We start from the raw sequence: 24,377 nt of genomic DNA on the forward strand, positions 1-24,377 counted from the left end.
AGTGTAGTGAGCTGAACTGTTGTCCTGTTGTTTTTGGGGGGCCCCTCTCCCATGTGTCAGGATGTGTTAAACAGGAATTAATCTTCACCAGCTCTCATTGATTTCGCTCTGTGGAGGAAGGGTCTTTTTTCTTTTTTTCCTATCACTAATTTTTGTCCTCTTGTCCTTTACTTGGGCGTCTCCCCCCGTTCCCCCCGCGATTGATATGATGTGGTCTTACTTGGTTTGTCCCAAATGGCGAGAGCTGTTTATCTCTTGCAAGAAATTGAAACACTTTTTCCAATTTCTTGCTTTGAGAAATAGAATTTAAATTAAATTTAAATTAAGTCACTACAAAACTTATTTTTTTCTTCATCAGCAAAAGAATATCTTACATATCAAATGTCTAAACAAAATATGAAAGAAGACATTAGGTCTATGAACAACACTGCAACTGACTGTCCGCTAAGCCCCACCCCCTTAGTTACTGTTGCTATCCCTTTTAAGCATTCCATGCTAGCAGTTACAGTGATAATTACACACTCAAAAGTGATATAAAATCAGGATATAAATAATCATTTTTTGGAAACAATTTATAATAAGAGTTAAAATGTGCTCTTGATAGCTACTAACACAAGCCTCAAACTAAAGCTCTACGTAAATGTAACCCTATTTAGCTGCTTAGTTTACAACATGCAGCTGAAAAATGGAGCCAGCACCAAAGTGCCAAAAATCTGCAGTTCCATGAATGGCCAGTAGAGGCCCGTCCCAAAAATCAATCCCTACAGACCCCTATATTAAAATGCCCAGTTCTAAAGTAGAAATAAACATGTTTACAGCCCGTGTTTTGGTCTCTATAGCTGATTTCCCTGTTTATAACAACTGTTAGGGATGGCGATTTTCATATAACTTGTCGTTTAAATGCATAATTATGGGCATGGCCGCTTTGAGGGAGAGCTAGCTGCTAGGTTTCAGCAACCAGGCTTCCTTCAACCCACCTATGCCCCACCCACGCTCCACCTCTTTCCCCATTTTTGGATCAGCCAGGAGTTTAGCGGAGTCAGGCACTGCCAAGATGGCCATGGTCAGTGAGCTTCACAACCTATGGGTGACGTCATGGAGACTACGTCCATGTTTTATACAGTCCAAAGTTTTCATACTTATTGGTATTTACAAACAGTATGTTTTCACTTTCAACGTTTCAGACAAAATACTTCTAGGATGAGGATTAATCGATGTGTTTGGGAAACGTGATGCTATCTCTGCTAACATTGCTGGGGTTACTGGAGTGTGAACTTCACCAAATCCAATAAAGAGCAGGACGGAGCTGCCACCGTCAGCCCGACCTCTGACAGCATCTCGGACTTTCACACAGCCGGTAACTACACAGTGGACGTGCTCGTCTTGAATGGGGATTTTTCCAACGTAGTGTGCAACCCCATAATCTAATGTAGTAAATTAATGATGTGCTCCTTGGCCTTGGACAACCGGTAACTGGTAACAACCGGTAGGTAGTTTAGCCAGACATGCTAACAATTACAGCTTACATTAGAGCAGATATAAACATGTTTAATCCTTTCCTCCCTACAGCCCAATGTACACTGTTGGCATTGAGGAGAAATCCAAAGCTTGACAGACCTGCTGCCACCTTTGCTTAGCTATGATCACTCTTCAAGGGAAAGATGTAGCGGATGATATGTGTGACCACGCATTTGACGCCAACTCGTGGTGCCACGTTTTTAGTTAACAGTACTCCAGGCACATTTTGGTCAACACCAAAAAGGGAGTGGAGTTCATTGTCTCCACCCTGTAAATCCTCCATGAGCTTCAAGGGGAAACAAAAACAGAAATGGAATGTGTCACTTCTATGATTTTGCATATGTCAAGTCAATATTTGACATTTATGGCTCTCCTCCAGAGCCAGAAACCACAAATCCAACATTCCCGCCTGTAAAGTTATCAATAGACATGTTTTGCTGCTGCTCCTCTGATTATGAATTGGAGATAGGCGGGGGTTTTATGTGTTGGCTTTTGTTTTGACACCCAAATGAGCTCTATTTTATCATACAGCTAGCAGTTTGAAACCAGAAATACTACCCACATCCCGTTTATAAAAAAAAAAAAAGAAAACATCTTGGCTGCTTTCAAGCCTCATAAGGCCACTTTCCACTTAACTATCAATGAAAGTCCTTCACAGAGTGTCTTTTGAACGCTTTCAGCTTTCATTTAACATTAGACATGTACATTTATCTTTGTAAGTGTTGAAGATTATCTTAATTACTTGTTGATTTTTTTTGTTATAGATAGCTCTCACCACTGCCTCTCCCTTCCTCCTATAAGTACACTCGTAAGCATTTTGCATTCAGATAAGCTGAAAAAAAATCTACTTTTAATCATGAAAACGCCACTTCCTTTGTGTATTCCTTTGTATGTGCTGATCTTATTGTCGCTGGTGGTGGTGTGTGTGAGTGATAGGGCTGTGCTGTGTGTGTTGGTGTCAATGCTCCAGTGGTTGTGCAGGAAGCTAGCGTGCTTTCATGAGTCAAGATGATACAGGAAGAAATGTTGGTTCCACGCATAATTTCTCATTTGCCTTCTAAGTCAGTTTCTTGACACCACCTGCAACATCACAGATCCTTATTTCCAAAAGATGCCTTGATGCTTAAGTGAAATATTGCAAAGGAATCACTAAAAATGCTCCAACCAGCAACAGACTTTTCTTTTACAAAGCAGTGCAACATAAATTGCACCTGTTTTGATCGTTTTTTTATATTTTTCCTATGCTAAGTGCTTATTGATCATGAAAACTACAACATTGCAACTTAAACTTGTGTCACTGATTATTTGATTATTTTATATATTTATAAATTATATTTGGTGCAGATGTTAGCAAACAGCATTAGCATTTATTTGCAATTGTGTTTATATCCAACTGACAAATATAAGCCCAATCTTTTAGCTCCATTTTGGTCTCCTCCAACTCCTGTGGGAAATATCTGGCTCTTTAGCTGTTGAGTCCTCCATTAAGTTCACCAGCTAGTCGCTAACTTTGGTCAGGCAGTTTATCAGAGCATTTTGCTGAAAAGACTGATGAGGGCGTGTGAAAACAGTAAAGTTGTGGGCTGTGAAATAAAAACACAGAGTTAAAAGAGGCAAAAATCCCCACTGAGCTGAGTGGAAATGTGGGTTCATCAGTACGAGCGAACCTTTTCACATTGCACATAGTCTTCTGTCCCTTTATTAATATGTAAATATTGATTAGAGCAGCTTTAAGTTTGTCTCTGTCCATGTATTTTGCATGTATCTAGATAAAAAAAAACATGTATTTTGTTTCTGGTTTTGCTTCACTCATGTTCACATATCATCTTTCCCTCTAGGGTTCGGGTTAGAGAAACAAAACACACCCAAAACCAACTCATCCCAACAGCCAGGGAAACCCAAGTCACAATTTATGTGTGAAAGTCCTCAAGGATAATTACAAAAGGAAGAAACATTTAAAAAAAATCTCTAGGGGATGGTCTCATTTTCCATCTGTCAGTGATGCACTAGCAGAGAAATAGCCAAACAGTTATTAAAAATGGAAAACATTGAGTAAAAGCGCAAATAAGCGGTTTCAGCACAGATGAGCATTCTTATGGTTTATTCGGAGAAATCAGCAGAAATATAGAGGGAAGCATTTCATGGGAGAAATGTCAATAAAAATTCAATTCTGTAGGAAATTCTTGTTCAATGGAAGCTAGAGTTTAGGTTTCTTTGAGCTGTGCGGTATACAGTTCTCAAAAGAAAGACCACATGTGACAGTAAGAGCTGTGACTGATATTTCTGTCACACACAAACCGACACATGACACGGAACAATAAAACCTGCCTTTGACCATTTACACCATGCTGTTGGTCGCGGCCATAAAATAATTATAAATCTCAAATCCCAGTTCAGTAGAAGAGGCTTGTTTACATTTGAGAGTTTAAACGGTAGACGGGGTGTCAGACAATTAATTTATTTATTAAAAAAAAAAAACATTTGGAACAATGCACTTCCTACAATCATGTTGTAAGATTTAAAGGAGTGGCATTTACTGCAGTAGAGGCTAGAAGTCGCTGCTCATCTCCGCTGCACCGGAAGGAGACAGGGAACGACTTGCAACAAGACTTGCCCTTGAACTGGGAACTGTGGTTCATGGTTGCCACCAGGCACCCCAGTATCCACTACATGCTTCAAGTAATTCATCAGTAATTCCTTTATTCACTCTTGTGAGACAGTTTCAGACTTAAAGCTGGACAAGCAACCAACTTCATTGAGTTACCAAGATAATGAATCTCTTACTGACCTAAATTCATTCATATCTGAATTTTCAGTAAATGTGTTGGACGTGACAACAGTGACAGCAACCAATGACGTCTAAGCAGAAATTTAACCAACCAATCAGCCAACAGTCCTGTAAATACACAAAACTTATCAGGAGTAAACCAACTTGAGAGGGGAAATACATGCAGTGATGTATGTAATGTTGATTAGCAACTGTTATTAGTTAATTGTTTAAGGCATTTTTTTCCAGCAAAAAATTCCAAACATTTGCTGGACTAAGCTCCTCAGACCTTAAGTTTCCTGCTTTTGTCTTTTCTATTGTATTGAAAATTGAATATATTTGGGTTTTTGACTGTCAGTCGGACAAAACGAGTAATTTGAAGGTATCATCTAAGACTAATGATTTTTCATCATTCTCTGACATTTTATAGGTTTTAATCAATCAAAAATCAGTGACACATTGATTAATGATGAAGAATGTTCCTAAAATGCATAAATTGTGACATTTATTAAGGTAAATCTGATCACTCATATTTATACGATCTTGCACTAGTCAGGCCTTTACCGCTGATCTGGAGCGAGCTGTGAAACCAGGTCACTGAACATGCGTTGACCCGTTCAGACTAGCGGCAAACACAGGTCACATCCCTGCATCGGCTGGAAATTGATCTAAGAGTTGTGTTAGTCACTCAGGTTATATGACATGTCAGGAATTCCAGTTGTTTTGTCGCCTCAGTAGAAAATGTTTATTTTGGGTTTATAAAGACGTTTTTGGTAAAGGAAAGGAGCTGAAAAGTAGTTAACACATTTGTCTGGAATAACAGAATATCTAAATATCAAACAGAGTTGGAGGGATGAGCTGATGAGGAGCTGGCAGAGAGGGATGAGCTGACTGTCAGAACAACTGCCGACTGTGTTATCGTCGGTTTCGGTTTCCTTTCTTTCCCCAGAATGCCTTAGTGCAGCTCATGTCCTCTGCTGCTGTATTTTTCTGAGAGCTATTTCTTCTGTGAGATGAATGTCAAGTGCCCATCTTGGTGCGTTCATCCCTGTTCTGTGTTTTGTTTTGTTTCTCACAGTTCGCTTTTGATTTCCCTCCCTTAGTCTTGTCCACCTCAGTCTTTGTCTTCTCCATTGTGTTTCTTTTGCAATTAGCTGTTTCTCGGGACTCAATAATTATATAAACAAGTTTATGTGTTAATATCAACATATTGTCTTTGTGCAACCACGGCTTTCTTTTGTGTTAGCACAGGTCCATGTGTGAGTAAATGTGAGTGAGTGTGAGAGAAGGGGGGGGGGGGGGGGGGACCCAGAGAGTGAGGAGGAGAGGAGGGGGGGAGGAGACGTGGAGAGTCGTTTTATTAACGTGGCGACTCCCGCTAAAATTCAGGGAGTGCTGTTGCATCCAGCTGTTACTGGTTGCGCGAGGCTTCGTTGCCATGGCAACACAGCCCTGCGCGCCTGCTCAAGGTCGTTCATCCAGTTCTGAACTGAGCGGCGTGCTACACATAGGATGCACACGGAGAGAGGGAGGGAGAGGGAGAGAGAGAGAAAAACAGAAAAACTACTTCAAAGTGACCAATCAAAAGCACTTCAGCGGCGTTGTGGTCAGTGAACAAACTCAGCCCTCCCTCCACCTCTCCCCAACACACACACACACACACAAACACACATACACACATACACATGCCTATAATCTTCAATAAAGATACAAACAAAAAAAAGAACCTCTGGCCTTGGGGCTTGTAGGTTCTTTTGCCAGCTGATAAAATATTTAGCTGGTCAGTGGGAGAGTGAGGGATACAGTGGCTGGAGAAGAAGCGAGCAGCAGAGCTTGGCTTTGTGTTTTTCTTTCTCTAATGGTGCATTGCTGTGAGGCTACCTGGGGCTTCTTCCACCTCCTCTCCTCTCCTCTCCTCTCCTCTCCTATCCTATCCTCTCCTCTCCTCTCCTCAGAGGGCTGCAGCATCCCTCGGGGGCTCTGCTGCATGTTTGCTGGCACTGGCTGGACTCAGTATAGCACACATTGTACCATAAAGGCCCCAATGCGCTGTGTGATAGCAGCAATCTTGCAGGTTCATTGCATGTCACACTGTGCGAAACTGGATCTAATAAAATCTTGGCCTGAGTCTGTGTCAGAAAACATCAGTTGTGAGGCATGTCATTGTGTGATGAATACCTAGTGAATCGTAGCACTGCGAAGTAAATAAAAGAAAGAAGACCAAGAGTCTGCAGCCGTGCGAGTGGCTCTGTGAGGCTGAACTTAGCACTGCTTTGAGCTATATGCTAATTGTAGCATCCTCACAATGACGGTGCTAACTTGCTGACGTAAGGCAAGTATAATATTTACCATCTTTATCATCTTAGTTTTGTGTGTTAGCATGCTAACAATAGCTAATTGCATGAGATGAAAAGTCACCAAAGTTATTATGATTCTTCCTGACAGGGGCATGAATGTCTGAACTAAATGTAAAACTAATCCGTCCAATAGTTGTTGAGACATTTCACTGAAAACCACAAATGCCAGTGTCATGGGGGTGCTAGAGGAAAAGTCTGGGATCACTAAAGTCAGTAGGGTTCATCTTCTGGGGACCATGAATGTCTGTGCATGACTTGTTGAGACATTACAGCCAAAGTGGTGGATGGACAGACATTTCTGTCCCTACAGCCACCCTGCTAGCATGGCTGAGAATATGCAAGCAAAGCAATGTCATCAGCAAGGGTGTGCCTTATTTGTGATAATACCGATATAAATCCTAGTGTAATAAACATTTGTCTCATGATATTAACAGCATTGGGACATGTTGATGCCTCTGTACAGCAGACGTTGCTAAAAGCGAAAGTAACATCGCTGCCAGAAAGAAAACAGTGGTTTGAAGTTAACCTTAAGGCAATAGGGGCGAGGTGGTACATCACACAACAAAAGCTGCACATGGCGTCGTCGTGTCACTACATTCACCATGAGACGGAACAAGTTGGCCGCTATTTCAGCTGAAGTGGCAATGATTGATCGATCACACCGTGTGCTCAATTTGCAGTAATTAATCAAAGAAGAACATCACAACATTGGGGTGGAAAGAATGTCTTTACAGGTTTAAAAGTGTAGTCGCATGGCTCCGTCAGTCATTTTCTAGGCAGGGATGTGTGAAGAAAAACTCACCCCCGAAGCAAAAGTACCACAAGCAATCGAACACCACGCTGAAGATGTTTTGATCACAAATCTTCTGCTCTGTTGATATCGTCATGGTTACCGGTGCAACTAAAAAAACCTTGCATTTTTAAGAGCTGGTCTGGCATTGTGGGATTTTGTTATTGTTTTGTTTGTGTAATTTTTCGCAATTAAAAATGCAGGTCGTCATTGTGTCACCTTTAATGCCGTGTCCTGATTGGTTGGCTTGTATGTTTGTATGCGCGCATCGTAGAAGCAGTGACATTGCGAGTGCGATTTAAGGCCCCCGTTTCTGATTGACAACCAAAGATTTTACCTCCTGTCTCTCATGATTATCAACTTTTATCCGGGAGTATCGGAAATCACACTGAGTGGAGGCCTTAAGAAACGTCACCTGACATGCAGTGAGCCGCTGCTCTGCAAACACAGCAGAAGAAAACTGTCAGCAAGAGTTCCAGATAAGCACTTTCCCACCTATTCTTGAATGTGCCACAAAATCCTGTAAAGACAACATGTGGTGGCGCCTAATATGGAGGGTGGTTTTCTTCTTCTGCTTCTGTTTTTGTCTTTTTACTCTCTGCAGGGTGCACACAGAGTTCAGCAGGATTTTCGCTAACACACAGTCACAGTTTTCTGGGAGAGCAGTGACGAATCGCGTCGCTTTTTGCGGTCAGTGACGTGATGGTTCAGGGCAGGCGTGTGTGTTTGTGCGTCTTTGTTTTAAAAGAGAGTTAGAAAAACACACTCTGTCACCTTCCAGTGAGCCTCAAGCAGAGGGGAGCTGGATTTTAGGGGGAGGTGGGGTTTAGTTTCACGTTTCTTCTTGCTGTAAGGTAATAGATGCTTATTAAAGGGGTTCTCGGAGGGGTGTGTGCGTGTGTTAAAGAATGGGAGTCCTGTTTTTTAACTTATTTTCCATTGTAAAAAGGCAGGCCTACTTAATGTGTTTTAGAGCTCCTTTACGTGCTCGTGCACACACACACGCACACACACACTCGCTCATACTAACATTTATGGGGTAGGAGTTGAGGTAAATGTTACCAGCTGCAGCGCAGCAAGCAAGTGGCTTCAACTCTACCTGAACCCGGCTGTTACGTGACCACCTCCTCAACTTAATTCACTCCCGTCCTGCCTTCCCCTCTGCCGCCACACCTCCTATATCACACTACCCCCACCACACACACACACACACACACGTATACGCACACTGCCATCTCCGTTCACCAGCTCCTCTCTCCAGTGTCACCACCAGCAGCAGCATCACTCATCTCAGGAAAGCAGAAGAGCACTCCAAGGTCCACTTCCCCCGCCTCGTCACCTTGGCGTGGAGCAGCGGGCCGGCCTAGCAGGCTTTGTCTGATTGGCTGCCCCCCTGCCTCCCCTCCGAGGTCACGGTGCTGGTGCTGAGGTTTGTTTATCCGTACCTCCTGTCAAGATCAGTTGCAACACACTGTACACATCTATGTTATGTTCATCCGCTTTGTTTCAGTGACTTTTTGAAAGAAAGACTACTTTTGATCTGTCTGAAGCGCCACAGATGAATCCAGCAACTGATATATGGTGCATTATGAAGCGGCGCTTACTGCGGTGGCAGAGTGGAAATGAACACATTAACACCGACAGTGGAAGCCGAGCAGTTAGTTTTGGTCAATCACGGTCAGCAGTCGCCCCTCCAACCCTAAAAGTCCCATGAACGCACCACTACTGTGCATGTCAAAGTGCTGAGTGGAGAAGCCAACTAAACCCAGCAGGAATTACTGGCCAACTAAGGATTTAAATATTAAAACTGCATGATTCTTCATATTGTAACAAGAAGAAATGCATCCTTTAAGAGAAATTACAAACGCATAAAATTAAAAAAAGTGGAATTTCAACCAAGAAACACAGTCCCAAGCTAGCCAGCGATGTGAAGAGAAGTCAGGAGCTCAGTCTGTTGTTGGAGTAGCAGCTCGGAACAGGCAGCAGCCAGCTATCTGTTACTATTAGGCTACATTTCAGTTAAAGGTTTAGTAGATTAGAACCTTTATTTAATTGCATTTCTGACCTTATTTTCAACATATAACAGTTTCTGCAGGCAAATTTAAAAAAATAATAATTTAAAGACAGTACAGTGTAAGTTAATACAAAGGTTACAGGTGAGGTGCATCCACAGTATTTGCAGCTCTTCTCAGTTCTCATCATCTGACACAACCAGATGACCAGCGCTCACACGCATCACGAGGTTTGACACATGCCAGTACATGCTAGTTTTTCACAAAAGAAGTGTTGTGAGTTATTCCTAATGGAATAGATTTTTATTTAGCCTCCACAGTTAGCCGTGATTTATGCATCTTAGACACATTAGCGTGGAAAGAACAATACAGAAGTAATCTGGCTCCTCTGTTGTGTGCAATCAAAGATTTTTTTTTTAAGACGAGCACTTCAGCGCTTGACCAAATGACTGAGCAGCCACTGCAGGTGAGGCAGAACGATGCTGATCATAACAGAAGATGGAATATATGCAGAGAACAGAACATTTCCTGTCCCGTCCTGGAGACACTATCACCAATCTGATCAGACCAAGACAGTAAATTATCTAATTTAAGTCATTTGGCTGGACAATTTAAGTGGGATGGCTTTAATAAGAACATTACTAATGCATTAAGTTTTGGCAATGTTCTAATTTGTTCATTCTCATCCATTTCGTAAAATATGACACTCAACATGTAGATTCTCCGGACAGCTCTACAACTTCTGTTTCCATCCCAGTTTAATTTGGTGAAGCTCATATGCATGTTATCTTTGCTACAGTTACTGGCATGTAACCCCCACAACCCTTCATTGACTGATCCCGTTTTGGCTCAGTAGGTGATATCAGTGCTTGAACTCCATGAAGCAGTTGTGTAAGAGATGTTTGGATTTCTCCGTGAAACATATGACTCAGGAGATTTTGAAACGCGTGCACATGACACGCAGACAAGACGCGAGCTCAGGCTTTAGGCAAACTGCTGAATTTCACATTCTGCCGTGAATGGGGACTAAGCAGAGCTGCTACCTTCACCCATCTGTTTCTGCCAAGCTGGGAAGTGGAAAGAAGCCCTCAGTGCATCGGCCTCAGCTCAGGCAGAGGAGAGGGAGCGTCTTTGGTTGAATCAGCTTTTCCTCTCTCATTTTCTTTTAGTGCCTCGCTCCCTCCCTCACGATGTATCTGTTAGTCCTGAGAGATCCGAGTCGTAGTAAACAGGCAGTGACATCCGCATGCTCTCTTTAGAGGAAAAGGGGCCAGAATTTAAATATTGATTTGATGCAATGTGAGACAAAGATTCCGGTTCTCCTCGTGTTCCCCTTCTGGGGGCTTTTTATAACTGTTGTTTGTGTATTTTTTGGGTGATGTCCAGTAAAATCAGACTTTACCCTAAAAGAGGGCTTCGCTTGTGTTAAGGTTCCCCTCGCCTCCTGCCTCTCGCTGTGCATACGTGCATGCTGCTGTGTCTCAGTCAGATGTGATGCCCTGGATGAAATATCATCTCCTGTTGGACTCGGCTGCCCACTCAGGTAACCGTCAGGTGAACAGCCTCGGCTTGCCTGCAGATCTAGAGGGCTGCTGGTGATGTTTTCTGAGCTGATCAAGCCCGACTAATGGACGACTGACTGACAGACTGTTGACATCGCAGGTAGATTTGAGTGTAGCGTGCTGCGGGAAGTGCTGCCTTTTCCTCCCCAGCTATTTGCAACATGATTTAGTCCACTGTGAAAATCTGTTTGGACAAATATGTGTGTGGGTGCATCCATTTGAACTGATAACTGTGGAGTAGAGGGCATGGAAATTTTTTTTTTTTTTTACACGTTTAACTTCTTTTTTATTTTAATATACATTCAGTTAAATCAAATAAGTCCAGTTTAAGCCTATTAGTAAAGTCAAAAGTATATCCAATATAACCAACCAGATTATTTTCACTTTGCTCTTGAGAACGTTGGTTTTAATGATCCCTCTCTGTTCCATTCCAACATCCAGTTTTGAAGCATAAACATATCAAAGAGGTCAAGTGGACTGAAAATGCTGTGTGACTGAATGACAGGCCAATGCAAATCACCCAGAGTGCACATGAGCAAGGCAGCTGCTTCCCTGTCCTCTGTGGGTTTTTACACTGCTGACATGTCAGTAGCATCTGCTCGTATAAGCACATTCACACTGCTGAGGAAACGACAGGAGGACGTCTTGTGTTTTTAGATGAAGATCACGCTTGTAAAGGTGTTTAAAATCCCAATCTCACAACTTTTGCTGTTTGTGTCTGAGACCGTAGCGACTGAGTCTGACCCGAATCTGGCCAAGCCAGTTAATGTAAGCTGAAGCACTGAGTTTGTGTTACCACGTCACCATGGTTACAGCTTGTCATCTGATTCAGAATTTTTAAAGATAATAACAAATATATTTTATATCTCTGGCTAACACACACGCATTTCACAACGTCATCAGCAGCAATTATGAATAATGAAATCTGAGTCTTACCAGTGATGACTGTCAAGTCTCCATCCTTGTGAACTCAGTGCAGCTCTCTGTGTCTTGGCTTTGAGGAGGTGGTAGTAAAACCAGTAACAGTAGTCTGCAAACCGCCCTCAGCAGCCGGCATCCTGCATCCTGTGTCCACATGTTTTCAGTCTTGCTGTCATGTCTCATCAGAGTCCCACACACGTTACATTTTATGTCACCAGCTGCTTCGTTATTATCTGCGTTGATGTCTAAATGCCTTCATACTGTCTATTTCCCTGCATGGTTTTTAGCTGTTTTAAACCTCCCATACTATAAATTTTATTTAGCTCGGCTACATGAATATTTCTCCCCTGAAATGTAACAGATAGCCTATGTGTTGTGTTCAAGCGTTGTCACGTAAATATTAAACCCCAGCGTTGAACAGGAGGCAGCTCAACACAGACAGTAGGTCCATAATATTATTTATTTTCACTACAAGAACTGGAGGGCGCCATGTTTAGTAGGCTAGCCCGTCTGGGGGGTTTGGTTCAGGCATCCTCACCCTACTGCACAGATAATACAGAACAGCAAATTGCATACATGAAAGACGAGGCTGATGATCTTGAAAATGTAAAGCAGGAGATAAAACAGAAGGTATCAACAACTTAAAGGCCCTGTCGCCCCGGCCAAATCCGGACTTCAACATATCATCACTATCTCAGTTTCAGCCACAAAGAAATGTCAGTTTCATATTTTGGCCTGTTTTCACTGTTTTCAAACATTATTGATGTAATTAAAGGTTGTAGTCCTGTTTTGAGTTTTGATGATGCTTCTGCCCTTTGTTTACATTTGCATCACGGACTGAACCTTTAACCAGCCTGTTATCACAGGGACTTTTCTGCCACCCGAGTGAAAGCAGCTTAGTAATCTTTACGTGATACTACAGTAAACACACATAGGCGGTGGAAACACACGCGTTAACTGGAAAGCGCTTCTCTCTCACACGTCGGTGACAGGCCTCCAGTAAAGGCCTTGTGGAGAGTACGTGTTAGCCCAGCACGATCCCTCTCCCTATCTCACCACGGCTAAAAATAACACCAATCTCCACACCAGACTTACACAGAGAAGAGGAGGGAGGGAGAACGCAGAGAGGGAGAAGGTGGAGATGGCGGGATGAGAGGGAGGCAGAGTGAGAAAACAACAATCAAAGCGAGAGAAAGGGGAGAGGAGACGGAGCAGAGGTGCAGGGAGGAGAAGAAAACAAGTCATTTAGAATTTACCTGGAGGACACCTCTGGTTCGACCTTTAGTTCCGGTCAGTGGTGTTCATCAAGACACAAAGTGTTGTGTAGAGTGTCTGTATATGATCTGACTGGTGCGTAGCATCTGGAAGTGTGTGCCCACGGTGACTGGCCAGGTGTGCTCAGGTGCTTAGTGGGCGTTCAGACCCAAAATAGCTCTGCCATTAAAAACAGCTACCAGAGCGGATGAAATACAACCTAGAATGAACAATCTAAGTTAAGATTTATAAGTTTCCAGCTGCCAAACACTGACTAGACAGAATTTCACAATTCTGGGAAGTTGTCCAGAGAAAAATAATTTTATCCTCCCTTGTGACAAACCGGAGGTTAACAGCACGGTTACCACGCTCACGTTACAGAGTAATCAACCAGGAATGTGTGCTGGCATTTATTTCATGTTGAACTGGTTTTTATTTTGCATTTTTCTTCCTGTGTTCTGGTGTCCAGTAGGGGAAGCAGCTTCGTATCATTTCAAGTGATCAATAAGTACGCATTTGAATTAAATTATTGTCAGACAGTGCAAATAAAGACAGAAAGAAAGGGACAAAAACGAGAATAAAACCTACAAACGAGTGTTAAAGTTCTCCACCTGAAAGGCCCCACCTTTGACAAAGATTACAGGTGCTCGTCTCGTAATACACACAAAGGATCGTGTTTGAAAGGTATGTACTTTACTTTAAAAGCTTGTTCAGTTAATGTTAATTTGTGTTATAGCTCTTAATGAAATATCATCAGACTGAAAGGAGCCTCACTGTTTTCTGATCCTCACTTGACAACGTCCACAGTGCGAAGTATTGACTCATTTTCTCATTCATTTAGCTGGCTTTCACAGGAAGTGTTGAATTAGCTGCCATGCTAAGGAAGCTAAGTGAGGGCAAAAGGACTCGGCATGCTTCAAAATCAAGTGCACACACACACACACTCACACACACACACACCTCTCTGATGTCAGAATTGCTTTCGACTGCATCCAAAAATTTATGTAACTTCCCGAAACAGACCATCCAGCAAGCGCTCCCACTTCACGCGTGAATTGGCCAGGTGTGTGGAGGTGTGAGAGTAAGCAGGAATTGAACTTCTCTCTCAAGCTTTCTTTTTTATTTCCCTCACTTCATGCGTGTACCATTACTCCAATTTGTGTCACCACAGTTCCAAAGAAGTTTGGACACAAAACGTGCAAACAGCAACATGTTTCAAACCAGTTGGGACAGGAGCAACAAAAGGCTGGGAAAGTTGTGGAACGCTCCAAAAACACCTGTTTGGAACATTCCACAGGTAAACAGGTTGATTGGTAACAGGTGATAGTATCATGATTGGGTATAAAAGCAGCATCCTGTAAAGGCTCCGTCATTCACAAGCGAGGATGGAGCGAGGTTCACCACTTTGTGAACACATGAGACTTTTTAAAATCAGGGTTGTGTAATTTATTGCTTCTCTGTCGTCTCTGTGTCGTCAGGTTTGACTCTGTCTTCAAATGTAGATCTTCGGGGTGAATGTAAGCACTTTTGCCTTTAGACGTGGTCGGATGAAACTGTACAAACTAGTTTGTTTCAAGCATTGAAGCTTTTTTAGCACTTTTTTGTCAGTTTAAAACATAAATAAGAATCAGATACAAGTTATATAAGGTTGTCTTTGTACTGTTTTCAGTTGAGTATGTGTCAGAAAGGATTAGCAAGTGATCTGATCTGACTGGAGTTTGATTGAAGTCTTCTTGCTGTCTCCAAAGATGACAGGAAGTACTCTGCAACACAGGAACTCATGTGTAGTACAGGGTTTATAATCCCGCCAGTTTCTATGACAGGGTAAGGCAGGATGAGGCTCACCTGGAGTTTCACCGAACAGTTTGACTGTCTGCTCCTCAGAGGGTTTGATTAGTGAACCAGGAGACTGGTCACAGCGCCAACACGCTGTTTGTCATCACCATTTGCTGCCGGCTGTACGTGTTCTGACGTTTCTTTGACACCACATTACCTCCAAACACACACATATATTCAACTCTGAGCAGTCAGGACTAATTTGTGCCTGCTCTGCCTTTAACCTTTGTCCTGACACTCTTCAGCTGCACAAAAGAACAGAAATGTAGCTGGAGGAGTGGAGAGGGGTCGGGCAACTTGTTGCTGTGTGATTACGATGCTATGACAAACACTGTGCAGCGCGTGTTTGTCTTTGAGTGCTTCTCGGGTTCGTATTTACCAACAAAACAATCCGACGTCCCGGTTCAGGGTTAGGGACGCAGTGATGCTGGTTTTTCCACAAGCCTTGCTCGGCTTCACAGTTTCCATTTGCTTCTCCTGCACAAAAGAGAGAGGAGGAAAGAAAGGAGGCGGAGGAGAGAAGAGGGTTTTGGTTTTAGTGCCACGGGGGGGTTGGGGGATTTCAAGCAGCAGAAGAATGGGCAATGCACTTGACATTGTTAAATTTCAAGTGTTTTTTAAACAGTCCATTTACTGTGTAACCTTAAACCCTGGGGTAACACTGGGGCCTCTCTCCCTCAGGCAAGGTGTTGCAGACCATTTCACTGTGGAAGCTTAGGCAGGTTACAGTGCTCGTCCTTATGCTGGGCTCTTTAACACACTGTTAAACTTCCATATTTAGAGTATTCAAGACGTTTGCATTGATTAAATATCCGTTTTTTCTCTGAAGAAGTTTGATGTCGCTTTCACAAACCAGTAGTTTAACTCAAGTGACAAACAGAAGCTCGCCTTCACTAAACTCTCACAGCTTCACTGCCACCATCAACCCACCTGAATGTGACAACAAACCACTTCTCCTCCGTACAGCCTGAGAACTGGACAAGAAATGGCCGAATGGGGGGGGGGGGGCATTGAGGGACAGGTGGATGAAACGCCACTGAGATGTAAGGTGATCTGTTTGCTTTGGGACACTGGTGGTGTTTTATGGCTGGTGGTTGCAAAGAGATGGTTCTCTACTCGCTGGTTGGCTGTCGGTAGCTGGATTTTTGTCCAAGCACTCTTTTTGGCAAAGTTTGCATCATCCTGAAGCTGCAACTGGAGAATGTTTGACATATGATATTTCCCCGAGAAATGATTCAAATGGAACAATAGTTGTTAGTCAATCAACTAATTGATTAATTGATTAACTCCTTTCAGCAGCAGTTTGAGCCCTACTTTGTAGTCCAGTTTTTCACAAGCCCAGGTCAGTAATGACAATAATCAATAATTGTAATGTGGCCTGTAGAGAAGGTTTAGGTAGAAAAGAAGAGAAGTGATGAGGTTTTCAAGCCTGTGCACTACATTTGCACCAAATTGTATGAAATTCAAGCAACATTAGAGACTAAAGAATGTTAATACCAAATCCTGAATGACTTCATCATGGATCAATGTAATAAACATTTAGAAAATTATACTATGAAAAGCTGCCGATAATCTATATGTTTGTGATTGTCTGTAGATCCCATTTGAAATAAACAAAACCAACAATATGTTAGTGCCTCTCTCCCTACTTGCCAAGTACTCCAACCCTTCTTTTCTAAGACGGAAGACTTTAAAAATGTCAAATAAACACATCATTGCATTTTAAAAGGCTGAATAATTTCCTGAAACTGCAGAGCCAGCTGAGCTGAACAAGCTTTTAGCAAACATCACTCAAACAGGAGTAAATGTTGGGGACTATTTTAATTTGCGGAGTTATTGTTTTTTTTTAAAGCAGCAGGACTGTGTGTGTGTCTGTGTGTGTGTGTGTGTGGGGGGGGGTTTGACTGAAAATGAACTAGTGTGTGTGTTAAGGTAGTGTGAGGAATAAGATATACCAGGCTTCAGATGCATTGGATTTGATGACATATCTAAAATATCACCAGACCTTTCCTTCAACTCCGGCTGATTGTAACAGACATGTTTTATGTTCTGGGTGGAGAGCCGGGTGGAAAGGCAGCAGCTGTGAAGAGAGACTCGGCTACAGGTGGAGGATGTCCATACGTCTCGTCGGGTCTGAGTCTGCTCTGTCCACACTTCATCTGCACACACTCGTGATATTCACAGCCTGCTGCTCTCGTGAGGATGTGTGTTCCTGTGTGTGTGTGTGTGTGTGTGTGCCTGCGTGTGCCTTATTATCGCAGTCAGGTGGATGGAGGAGGAGGAGGGTGGGGGCAATTGTGCAGTTGATGTGGGGAGAATAGAACAACAGGGAGCTTCTTCAGTGGCCGAGGCTGTTAATTAATCAAACACGCGCATGCACACACAGACAGCGATGAAGAGGCTATTGAAACACACACACACACGCACATGTACCCAGCCTCGTCTCCTTACAAGAGGCTTGAAGCCATTACCGTCGCCAGCCATGCCGACTCTGCTCGCTCTATTTGCAGAGCCGCCCCTCCCCTCTCTGATGCTATGATCTAACTGCAGCCTCCTCCCCCTTCGTAGACACACACTCACATGCCAGTACACACACACACACACACCCACACACACACACACACACACACACACAGGGGTGCTTATACAGTCACCATTCAGCATGCTGGCAGCATGCGGGGTGTGTCTCCGCAGTTGGTCTGTGAGTATTTATGTGTGTGTTGTTTTGATCAAGTGGCGTTAACATGGACTGTGGACTCCTGCGTGTCCGTGCTGTGGCGTGCATTGTTCATCCTGTTGATCTTGTGGGGGGGTTTCAACCCACACGGCGCCTAGGTGGCATCTGTTTCGCAGGGCAGAGGAAAAGTACTGAAATGCAAAACAATAAAGCCTCCTATTTTTCTTCTCCCCCTTCTCTCTATCCCCTTAGATCAACAACAACTGGGTTTTTTTGTCCTCTGTGATCAAGGACAAATAAACATGCAGGGGGAGGGATTGGAGAGGGGGGGCGTCTGGTTGAAAAAGGTGGGATAAAAAAAAACAAGAAGAAAGTGGAAAAAACAAGAGAGTTGGTGGAGAAGCAGAGGCGAGCTTCAGATCTTTACAGTCAGATTCTCCGAGTGGGTCAAAGTTCCCCCAGCAGCCGGAGACGCGTTCTGATTGGCTGTGGAAAGGTGAAATTAAAACCACGGTAAACTTTTGACCTCGCAGGAACCGGGGAGAGGAACGCCCATCGCTGTAGCGAGAGCAAGCTTCTCCCTCCTCCTCCTCCTCCTCCTCCTCACTGCTCTCCCAGCGACCCACCCCTCCCTCATCCTTTCCCCTCTATCTCTATCTCACTCTCTCTCTGTCTCTTTCTATCTGGCCCGTCCCTTCCTTCTCCTTTCATTCCCCGTTAGTCTGTCACTCGCTCTTGTTTTGCTCTCTTTCAGTCCAAACCATCTCTCCATTTCAAACCCCCTCCTCCTCCTCCTCTATCTCCAGCTCTCCTTTGCTGCCCCCCCGATGAATTTGTGCCTTGCTGCATATAGCCTGATGAAGTGTGGGGGGGAGGCACAGAGCAGGAAAGAGCTGGGGGAAGGGTATAGAGAGGGAGGAGACAGCTAGAGAGGGGGGATGGGAATAGAGACACAGGGAGAGAAGCAGTAGAAGAAGAAGACGACTCGGGGAGAGGAGCGCAGGAGGAATGCAGCCTCCTCGCCGCCCGTGCTGCACAAACTGCTCCCTGTTAGAGAAGAAGAAAATCTAAAGAGGAGTGAAAGTATAAATAGACATGTAACTGCGGCTCTGACTAAGATCTGCTGAGCGGCAGGGTGGGGAGAGCCCATTTTTACTGCTAATGGTTTCTCTCATTACACATCAAACGACTGAGTGGGGGGGGGTGTTTGTGTGTGTGTGTGTGCGCGGAGTGGGCCGACTTTAAATGATTTCATGAGCCAACTAAAAGAGCAGCCCTCTCGCTCGCTGCTTTGATGCCGCGTGCGTGCGCGCAGACACACGGGCTCGCAGCTGCATTCAGCCATTAGCAATTTCTGATCTGCACAGTGTGCCGGGGTACTGTCTACTGTAATTGTTGTTGCTGTTCACAAGTAGACAATCTAGCAGAGATGTCCTCCAGCTAATCCGAAGTATCGCTATCAGACTCTGATTTAGGCATATTTTAATGGCTCTGTATCTGAAAACAATCTGATGCTTTCTTCGCTGTGCTCTGCTGCGTTTTGTCCGTGTCAGCCCGCGGGCGTAGCAGCGCTGCTCTCCGTTAGCACAGCCAGCTTTCACAGTGCTGCATTTCCCAATAGCTTCAAGTTCCCAGGAAGCAGCTAGCACAGTGCTATTTGCTTCTGCATATTTATGTGTTTCCTGTAAAAGCAGGCAGGGACTTGTCACAGGTAGGGATTGGTACAGTAGCCAAGAGTGTTGGATGTGCTTTACGCTCCCCCTGCCATGCAGCTAACGTTAGCGGTTCTATTAGCTGGGCTCCCATTGAACACAGACACAGACCAATGGAGGCCATTTAGACGACAGGGTGTACAGTTCAGAGGTGGTTTTCTTTCCGGGTTTGGCTCCAGGCTCGCAGGGGCAGATAATAAGATCACAAGCTGCACAGCTAACCAAGCTAACTAGCTAACGGCAGCTACACTTAGCAGTTTAGCGGTTAGCAGCAAGTAAAGCTGTCCAGAATTGACGTAGAAGAGCCGGAGAACATCAGAGGGAAAATGTATCCTTCCTAAAGTGTGATCCAGTTTCACCCAAATCAGTTAGAAATTTAGAAAGTTAGAAATTTGTGTTTTTGTACTAGTCATAAAGTTGGGTACTTGTACAAGTTGTGTTTTTGTACAGTAATCTGTGACACCCCAGCCCTCATACACACTCTGGATGCTCTGGCAGCATCCTTCTCTTTATACATCCATAGCGGTACCATAAAAATTCGTAAAGCATTTCATTGGACGTAAAACTAGTATACGCCCCCAAGTGCGGGATGAGTCATCAACATTTTTTATTGGATTACAGCAAACTCAAATACCATTGATAATACCTGCAAAACATCTTTTTGCCGTTGTTGGGCCACTCACTGGCGTGTAGGTGACATATTGTGCAATATTTATGTGATTAAAACAGCGATCAATTTTGACTTTGTGGTCAAAGTCATAGTCGACAGCTGTTATTCAGATCGGGGCCAAAAGAACTTGACGGGGACACCCCTACAATCTAGTCAGGATGTAGAAGTAATTTTAGTGTCTTCCTCCGCTCGTGCTGCACATGTGTAAACACAGACTCTGTGGCTGTCATCAACGAGATGGCACATACTGAGGGCCGTCAGTTTTTCAGATTTTAATGCGATTGAAGTAATCCTTTTTGGTTCGGATTAAGCTCCACGATGAGTGCGCAGCATTTAGGGTGGGAAAGGTTTGGAGGAGACGAGAGCCAGAGCCGGTCGTCTAGGAGGAGAGGAAGCAGGAGGAGAGAGAAGGCTGAGGATTTTCTTGCTTTCCCTGCCAGTTAAAAAAAAACAGTGAGTTAAGAGAGGAGGCTGTGGATGTTATTGAGTTAACCAGACAGAGCTGAAGAAAGAGAGGGTGGGAGGGGGGAGAACAGTGGGAGCCGAGAGCCTGACTCGATAGATGAGTGGATGAGGGGCTGCGCTTTGGTGCTCTGCCTCCTCCTGCCGCACAGTGGGCACCATATGGCCTCGTAATGTATAGAGCACATGTCAAGTTCATCCTGCCTCCCAAAAACTTCATCTTCTCTACATTTCCTCTTCTTCTCCCCCCTTTACCTCTTGCCAGCCAATTATGTCACTCCAGAGACAACCCATTAGATAAAAGCACACACACACATTCACCGTGCATCCCATTAGGTAAGGAGCCCCCCCACTGACATGCATCCGCACCATCTTCAAGATAAGAGACACCCCCAACAAACATTTGAGTCTGCGTGCACACAAACACACAAAAACAAACACACAGTTAGATAAGGGCCCCATCCCCCCTCTAATTGGAAAGAAGATTGATACCGACAGAAAAACAAAGATTTCTCAAGATGCCGCCCTGCCCCTGCTTAGCTCCTTCCGCTTTAAATATTTAAAGCAACCATGGTATGTTTTTTCTTCTTTCCCCCATTGTGATATCATGGAATTGTTGATTTTCTCTGATGCTAATGCAAGTTTGCCATGCGCACAGCAGCAGCAGCAGCAGCAGCAGCAGCGGAGCACAGAGGCGAATGTGTGGATCCCCAAACGTACGGTTGATGTGTGCTGACAGTGATGTGCGTGCAAGTGAATGCAAGTTGATTTCTGATTGGGGAATATTGTGTGTAAGGAGGGACTGCTTTCTCCTGCGTGCTGTCATCTAGTTTCAAGGTGTGTCGGCTGCTCTGTGACCGAGTGTGTTTGTGGGTGGTTATGCATGTTGCCATGCAGTTTCCCTGCGTCTCCGGCATGTGCTTTTGTCTGTGGGAGTGATGGATGTCAGGCAGGCAGCTAATGTGATTTAGATGCTCCGCCAGGAGTGTGTGCGCGCCTGTTTGTGTGTGCATGTGTGCGTGTCCCGTCCACGTGTGTGCAGCTGAATCTGCAGTGTGTGTGTGTGCATCTACCTCCCTCTCTCTTTCTCGCTCGCTCGCTCCCTCCTCTCCTCTTTTGCTCCCCCCCCATCATTTTTTCCCTGTGCTGTGCAGTTTTTGGACTCTGAGCAAATAAATAGAGGGAGGCGGGGGAGGAAGGGAGGTGTTTATGTCCCTCACTGTCACCGCGGAGAAGGAGAGCGCGAGGAAGGAGACGAGGAGGAAAGAAGAGGTGGAGGAGAAGATGGTGTTCTCTTGCTAAGACCACACTGATGGGTTATTGTGAACCAATTATGTCCCATTCCCACTAAAGGAAGTCTCACAGCTTATTCACACACACACACACACACACTCGTCATCACACACAGCAAAAGGCATCAGCAGAGGAACTGCTCTTTCTCCTGGCAGCTCGAGCAGTGAAGAGCTTGAGTTTTATCTGCATGCAATTATTTTGTGAGAAAAACACCTTTATACTGACATACTGTTCTTTCACATGAACTCCACCCTTCTTTTTTTATTGTTTTTCAACTCTACCAAGTTTCATTTATTGACCTTTATATCAACTTTTCAATCTTACACAACTGTAACGCACAAACTCTGCTTTCGATACAGGATACTGAACATGTTTGACCATTCACACCTGTGTGAGTGATGGAGTACTAAGGTCCTTTACCTTCAGTAATCTGCTATTTCTGATAAATTAAGGTGTAAACACCATTTTATTGTAGCTAGCTGATGTGAAGCTAATTTTTGCTTCTTTCTAGGTTGTTAGTTTGTCTAATCTATAACAACGTATCGTTTAATCAGCATATTTTCTTTTTTTTTCGTCTAAAAGCGTCATCTGCAAGGTAATTAGTAGCTAAAGCTGTTAAATATATGTGGTGCGGTAACAAGTACAATAACTGGTTGAGAATTATTGTAGAAGAACCATGAGTTACTGTGGAATGGATAAATTACACTCAAGTACATGTACCCCAAAACTGTAGTTAGGTGTAGTACTTGAGTGTATGCACTTCTGCATGCACAGTGAATACCTGCTAAACCCAAAGAATTATACAACAAATATTATTTATAAGTGTATTTTCTGAGGATGTCATCTTAAACGGTTTTGCTCTGGAGATTCAACGTAATTGTGTTTGATTATAGGATTTATTTTCTCTATTATGCAAGTTGTATATACACAGTATTTATTTATTTATTTATAGTTTAATGTTACAGCCCACAGTGCATTGGCTTCATGTATTTCGGAGATTAAAAGAGCACAGTTGATGGATGAGAGAGTAATGGATTGGCCAATATCTACTGTACACATCTTTTAGACTAACTCTATGAATCAACTGCAACTGTACAGTAATCCCATAGCTGCTATTTAAAATAATTTTCACCGTGTCATATTAAAGCAGTACCGTATCAAGACCTGCTTTAAACTGAGCTCAGGAGGAGGGTTGCAAAACCAGGTCAAACTTGTTGACCCATTCACACCAGCCTCAAACTTGACTCCAGATTCGACTCTGTGCAGGGCTGCACATCAGAGCTGTTGCGATGTGCTGTTACGTGTTCTTTAAAATATTCTCAACTGAAACAAGACAAGATGAGGAGATAATTCCAGATCAGTTTAAAGGCATTTTACAGGACAAACTATTTGGGCTATTTAAACGTTCAGCAGTTGGCTGCCAGTCAAGAATGAAGAAGACTTCTTTATAGACCCATCATTTGTCTATTGTCTCAGCCATACAGGAAGCATTTAATTGTAGCAGAAGCAGAGATGCCTATCTCTTCACCAGCAGCAGCCCCAGAAGCCCATAATGCAATGCAGTGTAAACCCACCACTAATGCTGTTTATACTTATACAAAAGCTCAGGCACACAAAGGCAGCTTTTTTCAGCAAACACTTACTGCAGCACAAAAATGTACAACAAAATCAGTTGTTGCAGCAATAAAAATAAAGGTGTTTTTATTGGTATTAGCACCTTGCAAAGTGCTTTACATAAATATGCCAAAACATCAGAAACAAGTAAGTACAAATAGTGCAGTTTGAGTTGCCCTAAAGAATGCAAACGTTTCTTTAAATATCCCCTGCAGAGATTTTTTAAGACAACTGTACAAATAATGAAATAATAGAATAGAAGTACATCTACTGTCTCTGCTTCATTGAAAAAAATATGAAAATGAAGAAGGCCTTTTTTTTTCTAAAGTTTAACCACTAATTTTTCATTTTTAGATTTTGAGCGAGGAGGGAAACATCTTCTCAGGTTTCTTCCTGATTTCGTCTGTTTTGCATCCGCATGCTAAATTAGACAGTTGCTACATTTACAGGAATTCACTTATCTGTTTTGCATTGACCTGTTTGTTGCCATGGCAGCAGTGACCATAAGAGGCGGGGTTAGAGGTGGAGGGGTGTGTCTTATTGATTGACCTGTTCCACTAATTGGGCGTGAACAGTCTAGAAAACTATCCTCCCCCTCAGCCCCGTTGTGCCCGCGCTGAAGCACAGAGGTCTCGTTTTCCCCTCATTTTTTATTCATTTCACAACCAGTAACTAAAAGCAGGTGACAACTGTTTTCCTGCAATCTCACTTCATTTCTTTCTCTACCCCATGAGGCCTGTCGCTGGTAATTTACTCTTTGTGATGACAAGAATGTTTTAAGTATTTACCAAAGCTCCAGTCATTCACCGCTCTTGGATATGACAGCCTTCCCTCTCAGTTCATTGTTAATTAACTCACAGGAATTATCCTTTATGTTCTTATAATGCACAGCTCCTGCATAATTGATGGCTACCAATGAGGCGTTGCATTTA

The 24,377-nt window shown here is 43.5% G+C and overlaps 1 protein-coding gene across 2 annotated transcripts in view; it reads left to right on the top strand.

Moving 5' to 3' along the window:
• The window catches only part of LOC121612825 (nuclear receptor coactivator 3-like), a 62,136-nt gene that overhangs the window by 2,722 nt on the left and 35,037 nt on the right, over positions 1-24,377 (top strand). Inside the window, exon 1 of one of the 2 annotated variants that reach the window (XM_041945951.1) lies at positions 13,733-13,865. The exons of the other annotated variant lie outside the window; for it this stretch is intronic. The gene's annotated coding sequence lies outside the window, so the exon portion shown is untranslated. Of the gene's footprint in view, positions 1-13,732; positions 13,866-24,377 lie in introns of those variants that run through there. 2 annotated transcript variants of the gene reach the window in all.

This window comes from Chelmon rostratus, chromosome 10 (assembly GCF_017976325.1).
Source record: "Chelmon rostratus isolate fCheRos1 chromosome 10, fCheRos1.pri, whole genome shotgun sequence".
Taxonomy (NCBI): Eukaryota; Metazoa; Chordata; class Actinopteri; order Chaetodontiformes; family Chaetodontidae; genus Chelmon; species Chelmon rostratus.